A 22,906-nucleotide genomic window follows, 5' to 3' on the forward strand; every position below is an offset into this window, starting at 1 on the left:
TAAGAAAATTATGTCACGAGTTTTTGCCTATCGTACCCTTTATGTTGCATTCCCTTTTTCTTTGATCACTTATATCTATGTGTATAATTTAATTTAATTTCTTTTCTTTTAATTTCATCATTTGCATACTGGTGACACTTTCAAGGAATCATTTTGGCCTTCGCAATTAATGCGATTTGTTCAATTATACCCTTGAATGAACATTTTGTTCCTTTCGATATTTTTATTTTTGTACCCATGTAGGAAACATCCAAACATGATAAAATTAAGTGTTAGATTAGGAAAATTTTGACTAAATCTCGCAACTAGCTTAGATTAGATTGGAAGGGTGTCTTAGATTTGAGTTAATCGAACCTTTGCCTTCCCTTTCTTCAACCGTGATTCCCGAACTCATTTTCTCTTGTTTTTTCGAAAACCTGGAGTTGTCGAAAAGGGTTTTATTTTATTTTATTTTGTCAAAAAAAATACTTTTGGGTGACTTGGTACACCAAAACTCAATAACAAGTGGCGACTCCTATTTTGCTTAAAAACCCTTTTAGACTAAATTTTGGACCCAAATTGTCGCATCTTTTAAAATCTCATTTTAGGTCCTTTTTCACCTATTTTAAATAAAATCACATCTTTTATAAACTCCTTTCTTATTTTCCATCGCGAAAAATGGGGCGCGACAACTTGGCGACTCCACTGGGGATCGCTAGAGAGTCCGAGCACTTGGCTTAGTGTCTTTTCTCTTTCTAACCATTTTATTTATCATATTTGGATGTTTTAGGTTGCATTTTTCTTACTTAGGATGTTTTGCATTTCACACTCGTATTCGTTCATCATTCCTCGTGTATGTGATAAATGGTTTATTTATTTACTTTTGTTTATTTGCTTATTCGTATCGCGTTTTGCATTTGGGGTGGGGAATATTACCTTAGAGCCTTCACGTGCATTTAATGTTAATCCCTCCACTCAAAGGAACATTTCATACGTGCATACGTTATTACCTTTAACCCTTTATTTTATTTTTCTTTTAGTGGTTGTCACACCACTCCTCCTTGTTAGGATTAGGATCGATTCACTTGGACATGTGACCGTGGCACGACGTGCACGTAGCAATGTTTGGGGGATCACTCGAGCCACCGACCAAAGGCTTTGGGATTGATGACCCTTCGCCTCTTGGTCTAAAGGTTTGGGAACTGTAGACACCAAATTTTTGTTAATTTTTAATATTTTCCTGAATTTTTATCTATGTGATAAGTTATTTATTTTTTTACATTTTTATGTGTAATTTTCTCATTTTTTACAGGTTTATTTTAGGAAAAGAAAAAAAAAACAAACAAAAACAAAACAAAACAAAAAAAGAATAAAATAGCAACAAAAAGAAAAAAAAAGGAGAAAATCAAATCACCCTAATCATTTTTTTTTCACCAAATGCACTTAACCCATTTCACACTCAATGGCCATGGACCTTTCTTTTCATTAGAAAAAAATCATCATTTTGGTCAATCAAGCATACAACCTAACACTTTTTCTCCCATATACATCTCTCGGCTCTCTCTTGAAACAAAGGGGGGAAAAACACATAAGAGAAAAGGGAGGCTCTCGGCTCTCTCTCTGGTCTCAACCGAAAAGAAGAAAAAAAAAAAAGAAAAACTCCTCTCTTCCTCTCGGCTCTCCTCTCCCCCAATATTTTTCCAACACATTTGCACACAAGGCAGTAACCGGTTGGATTGGAGCAGGGCAATTTCATCCAAAACCTTGGCAAAGGGACCAAACTCTTCATTGAGGTATTTCTCTCTCTTTTTTTCAGCTTTTCTTTTTTTAATTAACTAGATTGAATGTATGTGTGGTTACTTTTTTGGTTGTTTTTATTTTGCTGGTTTTTGTTAGTATTGTATGGATGAAAATTTGGGAAATAGCTTGAGCTAGATTAGAGAAAAGGGAGATAAATTTTGTATATGCATGTTAGGTGTTTGAAAAAATGCCTAAATCAAAAACCGAATTAAAGTACCCATTATTGTGCATTTTGTTTGTTAAAATAGATGATTATGGTTAGTGCAAGGCCTGAAAACGTGATGTTGCTCAAACATTTTGGGAGTTTGAACTTTAGAAGCATGTGAATAATTTTTCTTCATTTTGGACTGTTTTATTTTAATTTTGTCACATTTGTTGTTGCTTTTATTGATTTCAGTTCATAGTTAGGTTGTAAAAATCACAAGGAGTGTTGTAGTATATTTTTTTATAATTTTTAGTGAAAGATATGGTGATTTGGAAAAAATAAAAACTGATCTGTCTTTTGCTTTTTGGCCACTTTAGGGTCAATTTTTATTAAAACTAAACCCAAAAATGAAATCTACGCGAAAAATCGAGTGAGGGTGTATTTTGAGAAATTTTGGCGACCGGAAAGATTGCCGGCGACCGCCATAGCCGCCAGCCAGAAGGGAGCTTCAGCTCCTCGGTAGAGCCGGATGGCCGTGGCCCAAAGAAGAAATAGAGAATGGCCCAGTGGCCTGTTTTTCTTAAGAAGGTCTGCTAGTGAAATTTTCACTTTAGCCCCTGATTTTTGGAGTAGTTTCACTTCGGCCCAGAACATTTTAAATTTGTTTCACTTAGGTCCTTAAATTAATTGCATTATAGTCCTAAACTTTATCTTTTATTTAATTTTGACCCCTTAACTTTTGCAAAATTATATTATTGTCCCCAAAAGTTTTTCAATTTTTGCAGTTCAGTCCCTGATGAATTTTGACTCTCTTTATTATGATTGTTTCTTTTCTTTAATAGCTAATTATGCTACTTTTGAATATACTTAACTTGTAATTTTTAGATGTTCTTAAATTTCTTTATGTTTGACATATTAGTGTGAATTTAGTATTTTTGTTATTATATTTTTCAATTAAATTGGTACCATAATTCTTTTGTTCATTTTGAGTATAAAGAGGGCTATTCGACTCCATTTAATCATCACTTCAAAAGGGAGGTACCCCTATTATTATTTAAGTGTCAATTACATGCTTTTATGTGCTCATACGTGCTCTTATGTGTCTATATATTTTTATATGTTTTGTTATTTATTTGATTTAAATGTTTATTCCAATTCTCTTATGTTTTTTTTAGTTAATTCTTATAATTATTTGAGAGGCATTTAATTATCTCAAAAATGTAATAGATAGGATAACTAGATTTGTTTTATTTTATCTTCCCCTTTTAGATTTGTAATTAGGTCCCCCATTGTAATAGATAGAATATATAGGTTTTATTTTTTCATATTTTTCCATTTTAGATTGTAGTTAGATTCCCCGTTGTAATAGGTAGGTTTTGTGTGTTTATGTGGCTTATGTGTTATATGTTTACCCGCTTTCCTTAGGATTTTGCATCTAAATATTATGTTTACGTGTTATGTGCTACGTGCTCTTATGTATTTATTTGTTTTAATTTATGCTTTATTTGTTTTACTATGAATTATTAATGCATGACGTCACCACACTAGTCCAACGCTAGTTGTGGCTTCTCCTTCCACTTACTTGCTAGTCCAACGCTAGCAAGGATTTTTAGAAATGGGGTAGTCCAATGCTAGACCCTTTAGGTCGTCTTGCGTTAGATTCATCTTTGTGTGATATTAATTACATTTTCATGCATATTTTCATTTTTAGGATCTTTTCCCATTTGCATGATATTCCCTATTATATTATCCACTATCCTCTATATGTGTTAATCATATTACTTAGAATTGCATCTCATTTAAGAAATTGTATAATAAGTTAGTTCATTTGCTTGTTCATATTAGGAGAATTATTCTTTGAACATAGGAAATGGGTGATTATAACTCTTTAGTTTAAATACCCCATTAATCCCTATATAAGAAAATTATGTCACGAGTTTTTGTATCCCGTATCCATTATGTTGCATTCCCTTTTTCTTTGATCACTTATATCTATGTATATAATTTAATTTCTTTTCTTTTCTTTTAATTTCATCATTTGCATACTCGTGACACTTTCAAGGAATCATTTTGGCTTTCGCAATTAATGCGATTGGTTCAATTAAACCCTTGAATGAACATTTTGTCCCTTTCGATATTTTATAAATTTAGATTTGCATCCATGTAGGAAACATCCAAACGTGATAAAATTAAGGGTTAGATTAGGAAAATTTTGACTAAACCTAGCAACTAGCTTAGACTAGGTTGAAAGGGTGCCTTAGATTTGAGTTAATCGAACCTTCGCCTTCCCTTTCTTCAACCGTGACTCCTGAACCCATTTTCTCTTTTTTTTCAAAGACCTGGAGTTGTCAAAAAGGGTTTTGTTTTATTTTATTTTTGTCAAAAAATATTTTTTAGGGTGACTTGGTACACCCAAACTCAATACCAAGTGTCGACTTCTCTTTTTCTTAAAAATCCTTTTAGACTAAATTTTGGACCCAAATTATCGCATTTTTTAAAGTCCCATTCTAGGTCCTTTTTCACTTATTTTTAAATAAAATGACATCTTTTATAAACACCCATTTTATTTTTTCATCGCGAAAAATGGGGCGCGACAGGAACCTGAAACCTTATCGAGTCTAAATGTATTAGTAAACCCAACCCCATGCATTCATATTAGAAGTTACTTAGGATAGAGTCAATCTTATCCGATTAGTAACACTAGACACGAGGGGAGGGATTTCACCCTTCTTTCTTTGCTTTCTTTATATGCCATTCTTGTATCATTTATTGTTCCAACATGCTATGTGTTTTTTGTTGAACTAACCTTTTTTTGTTTTCTCTTTTTCTGTATACACTAACCTTAGAAATAAGAGTCCTGACGTGGTACTCGTTAAGGACAGACCACCTTTTGTAAATAGCACGTCTAAATTTCAGTCCATCACATATATACATATATGCATGTCATTTTAGGCTTACCCGGCATCTAGATGAGGTACCCTTAGATCATGTTTCAATTACCGTATTGCATATTTACTCACTTTAATAAACTGACATCATGCATTAATTTTAGAAGGAATGCCGCATAGGGAATCCCACGTTAGGAATAAACTACTTTGTGTCTCGGATATATAATCCAATGAGATTTGTACGTTTATATTTTTGTACCATCCAAAGGGGTAGTGCGCAAGGTAAGGTAGGATCTGATCCCTTCCACGATGGCGACATTGAGAATGATGGAATAGTTTTTGCGCATTAGAATATGAGTATCTAAAAATCATTTTTTGGCCATTTTGTCAAAATTGGTAAAATCCCTTGCATAAAGAACATTAAATTGAAGAAATTCACAAATAATTTTTTATTGTTGAGATGATAAATATATCGATGTCAAATTTTGATTTTAGAATGCTCATAGACTAGTACATAGCAACAAAATTTGTGAATTTTGAAACTACAAATGGAGAAGCAATCCAATCGATTTTTGAATAAACAGTCAATTCCATCCAATCCATTTTATTAATTTATTCATTTTTAGGACAATCCAGTCAATTTTTGAACAAATCGTCATGTTCATTCAATCCATTTTACTAGTTTATTCATTTTTAAGATAATTCAGTCAGTTTTCAAATAAATAGTCAATTTCATTTAATTCATTTGACCAATTTATTCATTTTTAGGACAATACAATCAATTATGAATAAATAGTCAATTCCATTCAATTCATAATTCATTTAGTCAATTTTTATTTTTTGAATAAATTCTCAATTTCATCCAATCCATTTGATCAGTCTTATTCATTTTTAGGATAATCCAGTCAATTTTTGAACTAATCATCAATTTCATTCGATTCATTTAACCCGTTTATTCTTTTTTAAAGTGTCGATCTATGGTTCACCGAAAGAAACTAGTCGAGACATTTCAATCCTTTCAAAAAATAAGTTTTTCACACTAAATTGATTTTTAATATCACTTTATGTGTCAATCAAAGCAATCAATCCATTCGGACTTTGTCCTTATTTTGTTATGACAAATTGTCTCTTGTCACTCCAATTAGTCAAAATTTTCAAAATTGTCTTTTATTCGAATTTCAATAAGTCGATCGGATCCATCAGGTATTGTATGGTATCTACCCCTGAGGATTGCATTTTTCATGTTAGGCCTACCCTTGGCATAAAAGGGCCTCCCTATAGGACATGCATGCTGATTTCACAGTTTTGCTTACTAACTCTAGATATTTTTCTTTTATTTTTTCCCCCTTCTCCACATTTATAAAAGATGTTTCAATAGGGTAAAAAAATGTTTTGTTTATATATGATAATATTTTTGGTCTATAAGTTTTGAAAATTATAAGTATTATTTGATTCTTGGGCAGATCCTACAATGTAAAAAAAAAATGAAAAATCTATCTGAAAATGCTAGTCTAAAGCATCTCAAAAATCTCTTGATTTATTGTTTCTAATACATTTTGTCTCAAAAGATAGAAAAAGAAAGTATATATATATATATAAATGTATTCTTTAGAGATTTTTCTTTTCTTATATGTATTATATTTTGAGTACAAAAAAAAAATTTCAAACATTTGAATAATAAAGTTTTTATTTCGATAATTATTGTTTTGTATATATTCATTCTTTATTTGCTCATTGGGAGATTTCATGATGAATTCTAATAAATACAACTAAATTGAGATTTTTCGACCTCTTGTTTGAAAATTCATGAATGTATGTCCAATTTCCAAATATCTTTGTATACACTAAATTTGTGGTCTAAACTATTCATTGAGAGTAGTCGGAAACAAAAGGAGTCACTCAAATTTGATAGCTTGTTATAACAGATCAACCCCACCACTTTTCTTTTTCATTTTTTTTGTTCACTTCTATTGAACCTCCAAAGTCAGTCGCATTGGTTGACTAGCTTCAAAGTGAGACAATTTTTACTGTAAAAATATCCATTGTGTCTAACCAGATTCAATCCACATCTGAGTGAAAGCAAAAATGTACATTACTTCTTATTTGTTTTGAAAATTTGGAATGATACTTTAGGCTTTCGTTTCTCTATCTATACAGATTTTATCAATTGTTCTCTCATTTGAACCTTTACAAGTACAATTTCGTTTCAAATAAGAGCCTTAGTGATCATAATTTTACATGTCAAAAGGAAATGGATTTTCCGAATTGGCTATTATTTACTTTGGTTGTCATGAGAAGTAAGAATGATGCTTTGGCCATTGCTTCTGCTATCTAAACACTATCAATCCTTTGCATCCTCGCTTGAGTCTAAATTGGTGGTTTGTTTCAAAAGCACTTATGATTACACCCCCACACTAGGGAAGGAGATTTGAGAATTGAAAAAAAAAATGGCAAAGATGCTCAAAATTTTTGAAAGGGACATTAAATAAAGAAAAAGAGTGAAAGAAAAAAAAAGAGAAAAATTACAAGTTGGGGAATTTGACTCTACCATTGATATTTTGATCTTCAATATCGGAAAGAAAGAGAGGCCATCTATACTCCAAAATTAGGGAGTTTTCAATTCTATCATGGGCATTTGGGATCTCAGCATTGGGAAAAAAAAAAAAAGGAGAAACAAAGAAAAAATGTGAAAAAAATGATGAATGATGAAATGAAAAAAAAATGCAAAGACATCTAATGCCGAATTCCCTCTAGTGATTGATAAAACAAAAAAAAGAGTCAAAATAGGGTCCCAGGTTTTAAGTCCAAAACTGGGGCAATTTTTGGGAAAGAATGTGATCTTAAGTGCGTTGTCCTTGAAAATTTTATTTCTTTTAGCTATCGTTGTCAAGTTACATTACAAGCTCATAAAGTCCATTGCTGACTTATCTTTCATGACAATTTGAAGTGAAAATCTTGCCTCTAAGGAACCTACCAATCACTCGTAATCATAAGGCCATAACTTGTTTTCATATGTTTACCTATCGTTTCTACTCATACATTACAAGCCCATAGAGCTTATATGTTGACTGAATTTTCTTAAGAAATAAGGGTGATAAACTATTTGCTTTCACCAAGATGTGATATTGAATGTGTTAGATACAATCTGGGCACAAAAACAAGACAGATCCTGACATACTCCCTGAGCCACCTCAAAATCATGAGTAATACCCAGTTGATTGGTCCTAAAAAATGAGCTAACAAGAAGGGGACCCTTTTCCCTGAACACCGATCCCAAAATAAGGAAGAGATCTTTTGCAATTTGGTCTTATTTTGAGAGATTTATCATGGAATCTTCTATATGACTTCGGATATGACATTTAAATTCTTCATTTGAAAAATGTAGTTTCTATTCACATTGCATGTGATTATTTTGCAATTAAAATAAGCCCAAATTAGGGCAAATTTTTTGTAATATATTTGTGAGATTTCACCAAATAAGTTCAAATTGAGGCAAAAATTTTTATAATACATTTGTAGGGTATGTCCAAGGTCAAGTATATATTTTTCAAATCTTGATAAGTCAACACTTTGCATGAACATTAATTGTTATATCATTTAAAAAAAAAAACAAAACAAAAGAATTTTGAAAAATTCAAATGCTTTGAAAAATTCCCCTTGTGCAGGTGTTTATGGTTAAGATCGAGAAAAAGACGCAAGTCAAAATCTTGCAAATTTGGAGAGTAATCACGAATAAAAAGGGGGGCAATAATACTCCATTGCAAAGTGGAGAATCGGCTATTTATTCAGAAGGAGTACATACTTCAGCAGTCAACTTGAAAAAAAAAAAGAGAAAAGAAAAAAAGGGAGTGGAAAAAAAAGAATTTTTCCTTCAATTTTGCAAATTTTTGCTGTTGAACTTTGGGAGCATTTCACTTGGAGATTACATTGCTAAGTTGGGACAACACCTTATCCTCTTATGCTTCGAATGGAAGTGGTAATACCTGCCAAAATTGGGATCCCGTCCTTGCGCATTTTGACGAAGGCTCAAGTAGAAGAAATCAAATGGATCAAGGAGTACAATGAGTTGCTATCTCCAATGGATGAAAAGGAGGTTGAATGTTACCTATCATGGACAATGTTATCAACAAAAGATGGTTCGTTGGTTAGAAAGGCAAATCTCGCTTATTTGAAGTAAGGGATGAAGTTTTGAAGCGAACTCTTCCGATTCAAGAGGAGGTTAAAGGAAGTTTGCTCCAACTTGGTAAGGACCATTTATTGTTCAAAGAGTGCTATCTGGAGGAATGCCCATTCTCACAGAACTGGATGGATAGGTTTCTTCTCTGCCGATCAATGCAGATATGTGTAAGAAATTCTTTATCTGATTATGTGATTTTTCTTTTGAGATACCATCTAGGGTGGATTAAAGGCGACCCTTCTTCTTTTCTCTTTGAACATTTTACCCCTAGTTTTTCCCTTTGAACCTTCAGAATAATTTAATCATTCATTTGGTAGCCCTCCTAAAGATCGCAAACCCCACACTGGGGCAAAATTTATCTCCTATTTGTTAAAAAATTAAGAAAAAAAAGAGAAGAAAAGAAAAAAAAAAAGAAAAAAGAGTCAAAAGCCAAACTGGAGCAATTTTTTTCAGTTTTAATACCCTCATACTGGGCAAATATTGATAGAACGCGGTCTTAGGGTTTTTGAAACCTCTCTGAAGATTTGCTTTCAAACCTTAACATTTCTTCTATACCCCACCTGACCCCATCATAAAAATCATAAAGTCCCGACCTCCGCCTTAGTAGTATTTCTAATAAAAATCACTTAATCAAATGGCAAATTATGTCAATACACCTTCGCCAATTTTGTATGGGAAGGATTGTCGCACTGATGCCATCATTTCTTAAAACACATGTCTGAGTTGATAAGGGCTATCGACAAGATTTGATCATTAGGTGAAAACCCAAAAGGGCACCTTGAAAAAAAATAGAAAAAAGGAAAGAGAGAAGAGAAAAAAAAACAAAAACAAAAAATAAAAAAAAACAAAAACAAAAAAAAAGAGAAAAAAAGAGAAAAAAAAAAAAACAGAAGAAAAAAAGGAATCCCTACACTGGGGCAAGTTTTGAAAAATTATGACTTCATAAGTTATTTTAAGACCGTTTATATCCGTTAGCATCAGGTCCAACCCACTAACGTGTTTTTTTCTTTCACCGTTAGTATCGAGTATATCTCACTAACGTGTGTTATCTTTTATATCCGTTAGTATCGGGTCCAACCCACTAACGTGTTTTTTCTTTCACCGTTAGTATGACTTACTAACGTGTGTTATGTTTTTTTCACATCCGTTAGCATTGGGTCCAACCCACTAACGTATCTTTTGTATATCATGTTAGGATCGGATTTTTGTCCCACCGACCTCGGCAAGCTTGGGTTTTATCCCACTGACCATTTTTATTTTATTGGGTTTGGATTTTATCCCACCAATCCGTTATTTCCTGACAATCAAATTTAATTTCCTGTTGGCGAGTCTCAGCGTCCGCCACGCACCCTTCTACCTCCCTTCTTGGAGCGTAACAACGTCTTTCCATGCATCTTTTCTAAATCATAACAACCCATTTTTCTTGACTATTTTGATCAATAATTGTGTTTTATCATTCATTTTGCATTTCATGTTTAGAAGTTCGGAGAGCTCAGATTTCTTCGACTTTGAAAGATCACAGATGGTTAATGTACTTGTTTCATTGTGGTTCACTTAATACGAACTACTTTTGACCTGATTCCCATGGTGGGATACGTAGGCAACTCTACATGAGTTCGGTCATGTTTTCTGCAACGTTATTGTATCATTTTGTTCAATAATTATAGTCAAGTGTTGGCTTGTTTATTTTAACTCAGGTGCAGTTAGAAGAAACAGATAAGCAATTTGACGTCTACGTCTTTGTCTTCAGTTTCTTCGAAACTCTAAGACAAAGAAGGGCAAACTGTAGACACCAAATTGTTGTCAATTTTTAATATTTTCTTGAATTTTTATCTATTTGATAAGTTATTTATTTATTTTTTACATTTTAATGTGTAATTTTCACATTTTTGCAGGTTTATATCCAAAAAAAAAAAGAAAAAAGAAAAACAAACAAACAAAAAAAGAAAGAAGAAAATCAAGAAATCAAAAATCATCCTAATCATTTTTGTTTCACCAAAATCACTATTGATCCATTTTTACACTCCATCCTCATTAACATTTCTTCTCATTTTTGGTTAAATTTCATCATATCTTTTACATGCACCTTTCTTTTCATTAGTTGAGAAATAATCATTTTGGCAAATCCAACACACAAACCTCTACTTTGGCTACAAATATGCTCTCTCGGCTCTCGCACACGGAAGACAAGAAACAAACAGACACAAGAAGAAAAAAAAAACACTCAATATCCCTCACTCTGCACTCGGCTCTTTCTGGGAAATCAGACAAAACTCTCGGCTCTCAACCGAAAAAAAAGGAAGAAAGACACTCTTCCTCCTCCCAGCTCCCTCTCGGCTTTTTCTTTGCTCACGAAACACAACACACTCACACACTACTTCAAACATCAAAAGAGAGGCAGCAACCGGTTGGATAATTGGAGCTTTGCATCAGAAACTTCAACCAAGGGTTTGCCACTTACATTGAGGTAATTTTTTTAGTTTTGTTTAGCACATTAAATTCATGCTTCATGGTTTAATTTTCTTTTGCTTTTGCTGGTTTCCTTGGTTGTTGGGTTGCTGAGTTTTTGGGACAAGTCATGCATATAATTAAGGAAAAAGAAACGGGCCCATGAATGCATGTCAAGTGCTTGTGAAAATGCCAAAATAGAAAAAACGAATTTTAGGGGCTGTTTTGCTTTACTCTAGCCTTTTTATGTTGTTTTCTTGTCAAATTAAAATCATAGTTGTAATGTAGAAGTTGCAAGGAGTGTTGTAATATAAATTTTATGTTTTTTGGCGAAGATTTGAGGGTTTAAAAATAAGTAAAACCGCGGCTGTTTTTGGGCATTTTGGCCACTTTCGGGTCTTTTTTTTGTAAAAAGTAATTTCGGAAATGGAATCTATGTGAAAAATCGAGTGAGGGGGTGTATTTTGGTGAAATTTGGTGACCGGAGAGGTTGCCGGCGGCGGTCCGGTGGCGGTGGCGCCACCGGCGGCTGCCATAGCCGCCACAGGGAGAAGCTTTAGTTTTCTCGGTAGAGAAGAAGGGGAGGAAGAAGAAGAGAAGGAAAAAGAAAAGAGAGAAGAAAAAGGAAAGAAAGGAAAAAAAAGAAGAAGAGGAAAATGGGTTGGGCTAAATTTATTTATTTATTTTTAGTGGGCTTGTTTCTTATTTTCGGTTGGGTTAGAAGGTCAGACCCATGCTTTATTTTTGGTTGGGTTTGACTGATAAAAGGGGGCTGGCCTGGGTATTTTGGTTTGAACTTTCGTTTGGGCCAGGTGGCTTTTAGCCCGAAAAAAATAGAGAATGGCCTAGTGGCCTGTTTTCTTAAGAAGATTTGCTAGCGAATTTGCACTTTAGCTCCTGATCTTTGGAATAGTCTCACTGCGGCCCAGAGCATTTTAAATTTCTTTCACTTAGGTCTTTAAATTAATTTCACTTTGGTCCTTGTATTTTATCTTTCATTTAATTTTGACCCCTAAACTTTGGAAAAATATATTTTTTATCCCCAAAAGTTTTTGAATTTTTGCAATTCAGTCCCTGGTGAATTTTGACTCTCTTTATTATGATTGCTTCTTTTCTTTAACAGCTAATTATGTTACTTTTGAGTATGTTTAACTTGTAATTTTTTGATGTTCTTAAATTTATTTACGTTTGACATGTTAAGGTGAATTTAGTATTTTCATTATTATTATTATTATTTTTCAATTAAATTGGTGCCATGATTCTTTTGTTCATTTTGAGTATAAATAGGACAATTTGACTCCATTTAGTCACCATTTCAAAAGGGAGGTACCCCTATTATTATTTCAATGTCAATTAAGTGCTCTTATGTGCTCCTACATGTTCCTATGTTTTTATATATTTTTATATGTTTTATTTATTTGATTTAAATATTCTTCCAAATTTTCCTATATTTTCTTAATTAATTTTCATAATTATTTGAGAGGCATTTAAATACCTCAAAAATGTAATAGATAGGATAATTAGATTTGTTTTATTATATTTTCCCCTTTTAGATTGTAATTAGGTTTATATTTTCCCCTGCTGTAATAGATAGGGTAGATAGGATTTTCTTTATTTTTCCATTTTAGATTGTAGTTAGGCTCCCTGCTGTAATAGGTAGGTTGGGTGTTTATGTGGTTTATGTGTTATATGTTCTATCCGCTTTGCTTAGAATTTTTGCATCTAGATATTATGCTTACGTGTTACGTGCTACGTGCTTTTATGTGTTTATTTGTTTTAATTTATGCCTTATTTATTTTACTATGTATTATTAATGCATGACGTTACCACACTAGTCCAACGCTAGTTGTGGCTTCTCCCTCCGCTTACTTGTTAGTCCAACGCTAGTAAGGATTTTTAGAAATGGGCTAGTTCAACGCTAGACCCTTAGAACGTTCGTGCGTTAGATTCATTTTTGTGTGATATTCACTACATTGTCATGCATATTTCTTATTTCTAGGATTTTTTCTCATTTGCATGATATTCTTTATTATATTATCCTATACCCCCTACCCTCTATATGTGTTAATCATATCATTTAGAATTGCATTTCACTTAGGAAATTGTAAAATAAGTTAGCTCATTTGCTTGTTCATATTAGGAGAATTATTATTCAAACATGGGAAATGGGTGATTATAACTTTTTAGTTTAAATATCCCATTAATCCCTGTATAAGAAAATTATGTCACGAGTTTTTGCCTCTCGTACCCTTTATGTTGCATTCCCTTTTTTTTTGATCACTTATATCTATGTGTATAATTTAATTTCTTTTCTTTTCTTTCAATTTCATCATTTGCATACTCGTGACACTTTCAAGAAATCATTTTGGCCTTCGCAATTAATGCGATTGGTTCAATTATACCCTTGAATGAACATTTTGTTCCTTTCGATATTTTTATTTTTGCACCCATGTAGGAAACATCCAAACATGATAAAATTAAGGATTAGATTAGGAAAATTTTGACTAAATCTCGCAACTAGCTTAGATTAGATTGAAAGGGTGTCTTAGATTTGAGTTAATCGAATCTTTACCTTCCCTTTCTTCAACCGTGATTTCCGAACTCATTTTCTCTTGTTTTTTCGAAGACCTGGAGTTGTCGAAAATGGTTTTATTTTATTTTATTTTGTCAAAAAAATACTTTTGGGTGACTTGGTACACCAAAACTCAATAACAAGTGGCGACTCCTATTTTGCTTAAAAACCCTTTTAGACTAAATTTTGGACCCAAATTGTCGCATCTTTTAAAATCCCATTTTAGGTCCTTTTTCACCTATTTTAAATAAAATCACATATTTTATAAACTCCTTTCTTATTTTCCATCGCGAAAAATGGGGCGCGACACCACTTGTTAGGGAGAAACACCTCGAGATAGCCCATCAAAAAATTTAATATGTAAGTCAGAAACTCAATTCTGATCCAAAAGTTTAAACTATTAGGTCTCGAAACCTTACATATTAAGTGCTCTTTCTCCATCTTTCGAACCAATGTGAGATATAATCCTTTACTCATAAACCTAATAGTTGTACACCAAAGCTCGAGAAAAAAATAGAAAATAAATGAGGTCAGTTGTTGAATAAGTGTTTGAGCAAATATTAAGTCTAAGGTCAATTACCTTCTAGGGTTTAATGTGTAATTGAACTATTAATGTTATAGTAAATTATATTTTTATCATATGGATTGCTTACATTTATATAAGTATGATAAAACTCTTAGAGTAAACCTAATCAATGAAATCATGGAGTTATAATGGTGAGATTCATTCAATTATAGATAAGTTTATCATATATGTATATATATATATATAATAAAGTCGTATTCTCATTCTTATCGCTTTATGTTTTCTCTTTCTTATGTGGCTTAACGACAGGACAAGTGGTTTCAACACGCACTATAAAATAACCTACACTCTTCCATCTCTCTTTTTTTTTGCCTTTGTTCATTTATTCCATGATTTCCACCTTTTTTAAAAAAGAATAACCTATGCTCTATATGGAGCTTATCTCTCTCTTTTCATATGCACAAAATCAATTATCAATATCTATCTAAATTAAATTTCAAATAACCGTCCTTATCATCCATGTATGACTTATAAAACTGTCCTTGGCATTCTATCCTATATTCGCGGTCGATTATAATTCTATCATAATCATATATTTGTGGCTGCTTGCTCCTCTTTTGGTTTGTGAACTTCTAGGTATAACAACAAGGTATGACCCGTACAATTTCTTTAGTATGCATGCCTTTAGTAAAACTATTTTTTATTATCATCTTTTTATATTCTTATCAATATCTCTTTATATCCTTATCAATTCTTATTTCATAATCGAAGTTATGTACTTTAAGCAACTTAAATTAAGATAAAACTACTTTTAATATTCTTATCAATATCTCTTTATATCCTTATCAATTCTTATTTTCTATCCAAAGTTACGTACTTTCAGCAACTTAAATTAAGATAAAGCTACTTTTAATATTTTTATCAATATCTTTTTATATGCTTATCAATTCTTATGCCTACATATAGCCTCTTTATATGGTTAGGTATTTTCAGTGCAAGCGGTTGGCACATTAAACCATCGATTTTGGGTTTTCACTCGTCTTGATTATTACGTAAATCTTCCTTTGATACACATTTTTCTTTTTTAAAAAGACACGTTCATCTTCAATTGTAAGAATTTAGTAACATATCTTGAATTTTGTGTGTTTTGATTTATTTTCTATTTGTTTTGTATGAAGAGATAGGATTTAAAATAGTATTTTCATCGTAAGTTTTCATATAGAAACATGTTAGATGTTTCCATCGAATTGGACAACATTCATATGCTATATGATGCATGTTAGATGTTTGTTAATTTGCCTTTGTTTCGTTTGTTCAGGGTACTGGGCTTGTAGCTGGTGCTGTGGATCCTTGCTTAGTGCATATTCCAAGAGTTGAATTTGTTATTTTCTCCAACCTTTTTTTCCCAACCACATGTAAGTCTATTAGTTACTTTAGTTGAACTATCTATTTTATGTTTTTTACTGCTGTTAAACATTCATATTATAAGCATTTGGCCTATGCCTCTTGAGTGATCATGAACTGAGAGGGGCAAATTCTTTTCGTTCCTTTTGCGAAGACAAAATGTCTACTAAATTTTCATCTTGAATTGTGAGTGATCATGGGTTTTGTTCTTAATAGATCCCAATTAGTATAACAGATGTTCTAATCAACAACATTTCAATGCACTTCCTATGAATCATTCATCAGAGGGTTCAACAAAAATTACAGAGGAAGGGAATCCTCATAAAAAGATTTACATGAAGAGGTAGATTTAATATACTATTTTACTTTCTTAATCTATAATCTTTATGTATTGTCTTACACAACTTTAAATGTGATAAATCATTTATTTTTTTATACTTAGTTGTCCTACTTTGCTATCATGCAGTGATAATGGAAAATCAAAAAATACTGATTTGCACGGATAAATGGAGGAGAATGTTCAAACAGAAGAAAAACGAAAAAAAGTTTCTGAAGAGTAGAATATGATTTGATACTATTTACTGCACTTTTTATTTCTTTTCAAGTTTTTGAATCTTATGATATTGTCGAATGTTATTTTTTTCATTTTTGAATTATTATTCACTGAATTATATTTTCACATTTATATTATAAGAATACTTTATATTATGATGCACACATAGTAATATACTTAAGAAAGGTTATACTAGAATATACATTAAATTTGTATTTCATATCGACATTTTTATAAAATTGACTAAATAGTTTATTATTTTTCAAAGATTCCCGTTCAACGAATGTGATGTGTGCACGGACCTTAGCCCACGTAATGATCCAGTCCGAGTTCCATTGGGCCCAGTCATACGTGCACGGGCCAAGCTCTTCAAAGAATCACTCCAAACCCTTGTGCGAATTGTCCAAGATCAACATGGAGTCCATAGAGATATTGAGGGCTTGGAAAGAGACAATCAAGTCATCTACACCATGATCCAAGTGTCGCGCCCCACTTTTCGATCGTCGAATGTATGTGTGTGAAGTGTGGTGTGTGAACGTGTGCAAAGTAAAAGTAAAGGCCATGGGACTTTGGAAAGCGACGATTTGGCCAAAAAAAAATAGTTTTAAAAAGGGTTTTGAAATGAAAAGTTTGGAGTCGCCACTTGGTAATGGTTTAAGGTGTACCAAGTCACCCAAAAATGAGTTTTAAAGTCAAGTAGTAATAAACCCTTTTTAAAACGACTCCTAGTCTACGTAAACCAAAGAAAAAGGTTCGGGAGTCACGTTTGACAAAGGGGAAGGCAAGGATAGAATCCAAGGCACCCCTTTGACCTAGCCAAGGCTAGTTGCGTTGGTTTAATCAAAGATTTTCTTGTTTTAACCAAAGAATTTATTACATTTGAGTGCCCTACATGAATGCAAACCCTAGACCTAGGGGAATTGGGGGAAATTTCCCTTCAAAGGTTGAGTGGTGCCAATCACATTAATTGTGAAGCCCAATATCAATCCTTTGAAGAAGTCACGAATAATGCAAGTGGGACGCAAATGAATGGAATGCATGCGTGCAATGTGAGGACATGAGTTTGAAAAAGTAATAAAAGAAAATAAATATGTAAATGAAAGTGTGCACGTGAGTGGGCAATGTACGGTATGTGAAATGATAATATGAAGTGCATGTGTGCAAGTAATGATAAAAGTGTTCGTGTGCAAGTGAAGAAACTCAAGGGTGCATGTGTGCAAAAATGGGAGGAAAAGTGTTCATGTGCAAGTGAAAGGATAAAAAGGTGTACGTGTGCAAATGAGAGGGAAAGTGTTCATGTGCAAGTGAAAGGATAAAAAGGTGTACGTGCGCAAATGAGAGGAAAAGTGAAAGTGTAATGATGGAGTGGACTTAGAATGCATGAGCCTAGGGAATTCATGCATATTGGGACGGGGAGACCTAAATCGTGACTCAATTTGCCCTTTTATAGAGAGGATATAAGCGTGCTAAGGCTTTAGAAAAAGCCACACTCGTCTATATCCCATATTTAAGGGGACTCTCAAGCAAATGAACCCTGTTACTAGCATGTAATGCAAAAATCCTAAAATGGAGGGAAAAGGGGTTTGAGGGGCATGCAAAATGATAAAACTAAAAAGAATGCATGACATGTAATGAGCATGCACACATGTACTAACGAGAGGAGATCCCTAAGGGTCTAGCGTTGGACTAGCCCATTCTATGAATTCCGACTAGCGTTGGACTAGTGGAAACGTACAGTCATCCATCACATTCATCTATACTACAAAAAAGCGAGTAGACATGCCAAAACGCTCGTAAACACATAACACGTAGCACTTAGCATGCTCGACTAGATGCAAAAGCCTAATAAAGCAATTTAACATGTAACAACGAAAGCAAGCAACTAAGGGGAAGGGGAAATGGACCAGATGCTCTACGAGCCCTATCTATTACAAGCCAAGAGGTGTACACATACCCCATAAAAGCTTAAATAAAAGTAAAAGCAAGTAAATGCACGCAAGGAGGTAAGGAAAGCGAAGTAGACATGCATGTTCACATAACACGTAGGAGCACGTAGGAACAATAACTCAAGAGTATAGAAGTTACCTCCCTTGCAATGGAAATCGAGTAAATGAGATATTAGCTTCAAAATAATAAAAAGGTCAAGGTACCAATTTATTTGGAAAAAATTAAAGAAAATAGACAAACACAAGCTCACTTGGTCATAAAGCCCCTAAAGTCATGACTTAAGTGCAATTGACAAAACATGGTAGTTAGTTGAAGCAAAGCAAGCAATGAAATTGCAAAAATTAAAACTACGAAGGACCCAATTGAGGACATTATTCAATTAGTTGGGTCATAGTAAGATAAAGGGAGACCTGGGGGACCAAATGTAATTTTTGAATGCATGCATGCATACGTGAGGATCTTAACATGCTGCAACTAAAAAATGAATTCTGCTGAGTTTTGCTCCAAGCTTGCGGCAATGTCCAGATGCAATTCTATTTGTTTACCATGCAAACAGAATCATTAACTACACATACACTTCATGGTAGGATTGAAACAAACAAAATGGGAGCTGACCAGCAAAAAGAAAACTAACAGCAAAAGGAAGGAAAAAGAAAAAGTGCAGCAAAAACTTTCGGCAATCAAGAACAGGTGCACACTACATTGCCTTTTCCTTTCAAATGAAGATTCCAGATTTAATCCAAAATTTATTCATCTAGACCTCAATTTAAATTGAACAACGAAACTACATGATGATCACAATCCAATGGCCAGAAAATTGGAAAAATCTTATGCTAAAATATTGAAAAAATATGCAACAATCTGAAAAACAAAACTGCTGCAACTTTCTTTGTTCATTCAAAACAAATTTTATGCAAACAGGTTCACTGAATACCAGGATTTAACTATTAATCATTAACTAAGCATGCAACTCCATTGCAGGATTGAAACAAGAATTGAAGCTGACCAGCAAAGATGAAAGTAAACAGCAAAACAACAATGGAAGGAAAGAGAGAAAGTGCTGCAAGTTTTCTGCAATTCAGCTCTTTACAAAGACAGCTTTCAAACGTAATCAAATCCACACACAACTATCATACTATCCTCTCATTTTGCATCATGAAATTTGTAGATGTAAACACCAAAAGGTCGGACAACAAACATGCAAAATCTGAACAATTCAAGCAACTTCATGCAAGGCATTACAAAATATTTCTGCAACAAAAGAGACCTTCGACAGCCAGCTAAAACTTTGGGAACTTCAGCTACCTCGTGTGGCAAAACAAGAATTTTAACAAGGAGAAAGATTCAACTCCCAAATTCATACTAGACCTTAGGAAATCATTGCCAAGATACTATGTGAGAGAGACAGAACAAGGAAAACAAAATTTGAGGCTCCAGGTTCATTTCAAATCAGATTCAAGACAAGGTTTGCTGCTGCAATTACATTCTGCAATTTCCTGGTGCAGCTTTGAAGCCATAGCTCGCAATGCCAAAGAGATGCCCAAAATCCGTTAAAATCAACTAAATCCACACACATCATCAAACATCACTCTTAACATTGCTCAGACATGGTTACCTATCTCTAATTGACCCAAACGAGATGATTCAAACCAACAGGAACAAGAACAGCAACCAATAAACATGCCAATCTCGTACCCAGCAATGACAACCCATTTACAAACTAACAAAAACCATGTCATCTAAGCCTTTCATTACTAAAACCCATCATCAACATCGCGAAAAATACAAAGACACAGCAACCGGGAAGCATCAAGAATCAAAACAGGATGAAAATCATGAAATCAAAACAGCAACAAAAGGTTTGTCAATTCATGCATGAAGGCTCTGATTTTTACCCAAAGAAAACGTTGAATCAACACAAAATAGGGAGAAAACCACTACCTAAGAAGGATTTTGTGTCCGTTTGAACGTGAAATGTTGCTCAGGAGATGCACGCTAATTCCAGAAATGGGATTTCGAACGTCGCCGCCGAACTTCAATGCTGATGAAGTCGTCACTTTGGCTCCCGATTTAGCTATCTTCCCATGGTTTTTTCTTCAAGATCTCTGAACGGAAATCACTCCCATCGCGTTGTAGTTTGAGCAGAAATTGAAGTCGGAGGAGAAAATCCTAGTGAAAGTAGGCTGAAAAGTCAGCCTTGCTGTGGGTTTCGCAGAAGAGATTTCTGCACTGTTCTTTTCCGCGTCTTTCCTCTTTCCCTTTGCTGTATTTCTACCTTTGATCTTTCTGGTTTCCCTCTTGTTGCCCGTAGCTACCCTTTTCTCTCCGCCTTCACTCAGGTTTCCTTAGCTTCTAACTCTCTCTCAGCCCAAAAACCTTGCTCAGTTTCTTCTCCTAGCTTGCCGATGCTCTCCCTCAGATTTTTCAGCCGTTCCTTTCTCTCAAAACCTCCTCTCACGGCTGAACCTTCTTGTTGCCTTTTATATGGAACCCCAGGCCACTAAACCCTCACCCCAATGGTGAGGATGAAGGCTTGTCCTTCCCTTTCCATCCAGCCATCCGATGGCTATCCGTGGCTGTCCTTTGCACGCTGCAAAAAATTGCAGCGTGCATGCTCTGCTATTTTTTTTTTTTTTTTTTTTTTTAAAAAAAACTAATTAATTAGTTAAACAACAAAAAGATAATAACAAAACAATAATGATTAAGGACGAAAACAACTTAATTATCGTTAGATAAAAATAAACTAGAAACAACAAAAACACAACTTTCCATTTTTCATTTTTCTCAGTTTTCGCTATTTTTCTTTTTTCCTTTCTTTTCAAAATAAATTAACAAAATAAAACAAAATGCCAAAAGATTGAATTTGAACGTATTTTTGTGACCAATTTTCCCTTTTCTTTCTTTCTATTTTTCCAAGCCAACTAAAACCTATTTTTTTTGAATTTCTCTTCTTTTTCCTTCTTTTTCTTCAAGAAAGCATTGAATAAAAGCAAAAATGACTAAAACATGTTTTTTGATGTTTTCCTTTTCTTTTTCTAAAAACTTCTATGCTAATCTTAAACTTAAAAGCTAAAACTAAAAACTAAAACTAAAAGTAAATAAGAATAAATAGCAAATGAAATAGGTCAACTAAAAGGGCGAAAATGAATAAAACTAAAATATCATAACAACTAAAAGTGCAAAACACACAATAACGAACTAAAATGCAAGCAATCTAAAATGAAAATCATGAAATAGATGCTACATAAAATTATTCAAAATTTGGTGTCTACAGTTTGCCCCTCTTTGTCTGAGTTTTGAAAAAACTTGAGACAAAGAAGTAGACACCAAATACTTACCTGTGTTATTGGGCTGCAAAAGATTCCAACGAACAGGAATTCTAACACGGGACTGACCCGAACATGAAAATTAAAAAACGGGACTTGACCCGAACAGAATTTAAAACGGGACTGACCCGAACAGAAATTAAACGGGACTGACCCGAACAGAAATTAAACGGGACTGACCCGAACAGGAAAAATAAAATGGGATAGACCCAGATAGAAAATGTAAAATGGGATAGACCCACGGGATAGACCCGAACAGAAAATGTAAAATGGGATAGACCCAGATAGAAAAATGTAAAATGAAGAACTGTATAAGACTTGTTTGAAAAAATTATCTAAAAATTTGCCCCAGTGTGATGAATTGGTCGGTGGGATAACATCTGAGCCTGACGGGGTGTGGACGGTCAGCGGGATAGAACCCGGTCCTGCCGAAATAAGCGGTCAGCGGGATAAAACCCGGTCCTGCCGTAGATAAACGGTCAGCGGGATAGAACCCGGTCCTGCCGAAATAAGCGGTCAGCGGGATAAAACCCGGTCCTGCCGTGGTAAGCGGTCAGCGGGATAAAACCCGGCGGTCCTGCCGAAGTAAGCGGGGTCCTGTAGTAAAGCGATAAAACCCGGTCCTGCCGAAGTAAGCGGTCAGCGGGATAAAACCCGGTCCTGCCGTGATTGGCGGGATGAAACCCGGTCCCAATTTGATAAAAGCGGTCAGCGGGATTAAACCCGGTCCTGCCGTTCATTGGCGGGATCAAACCCGGTCCCAATTTCAAATATTGTGTCACCGATCTTCTGATCTGTTTTTAGGGTATTATTGCTTTTCTCGAAATTTTGATTCAGTCCCTTTTCTTCAGCTCAAACCATGCATATTGAATTCTTGAATGACATCTCATAGCTCCAAATTCGCCCCGATTTCGTTATTTGAAACGAACATGGACCTACAAAAGAAATAAACAAATAATGCCACCGCCATCCGATCAATTCCTCCTTCAAGAAATGTGTAAACATGAGTACTTCGATGTTTTGCCCTTGATATTCCGAATCTCAACTTTGCTCTGCGATCTAATCAAATTCCATTGACTTCGCACGCTAATAAGGCCCTTAGTATCCAGGGATTTTCAATAAATCAGGGGGATTGCCATCT

The sequence above is a fragment of the Coffea eugenioides genome, chromosome 8 (assembly GCF_003713205.1).
Source record: "Coffea eugenioides isolate CCC68of chromosome 8, Ceug_1.0, whole genome shotgun sequence".
NCBI lineage: Eukaryota > Viridiplantae > Streptophyta > Magnoliopsida > Gentianales > Rubiaceae > Coffea > Coffea eugenioides.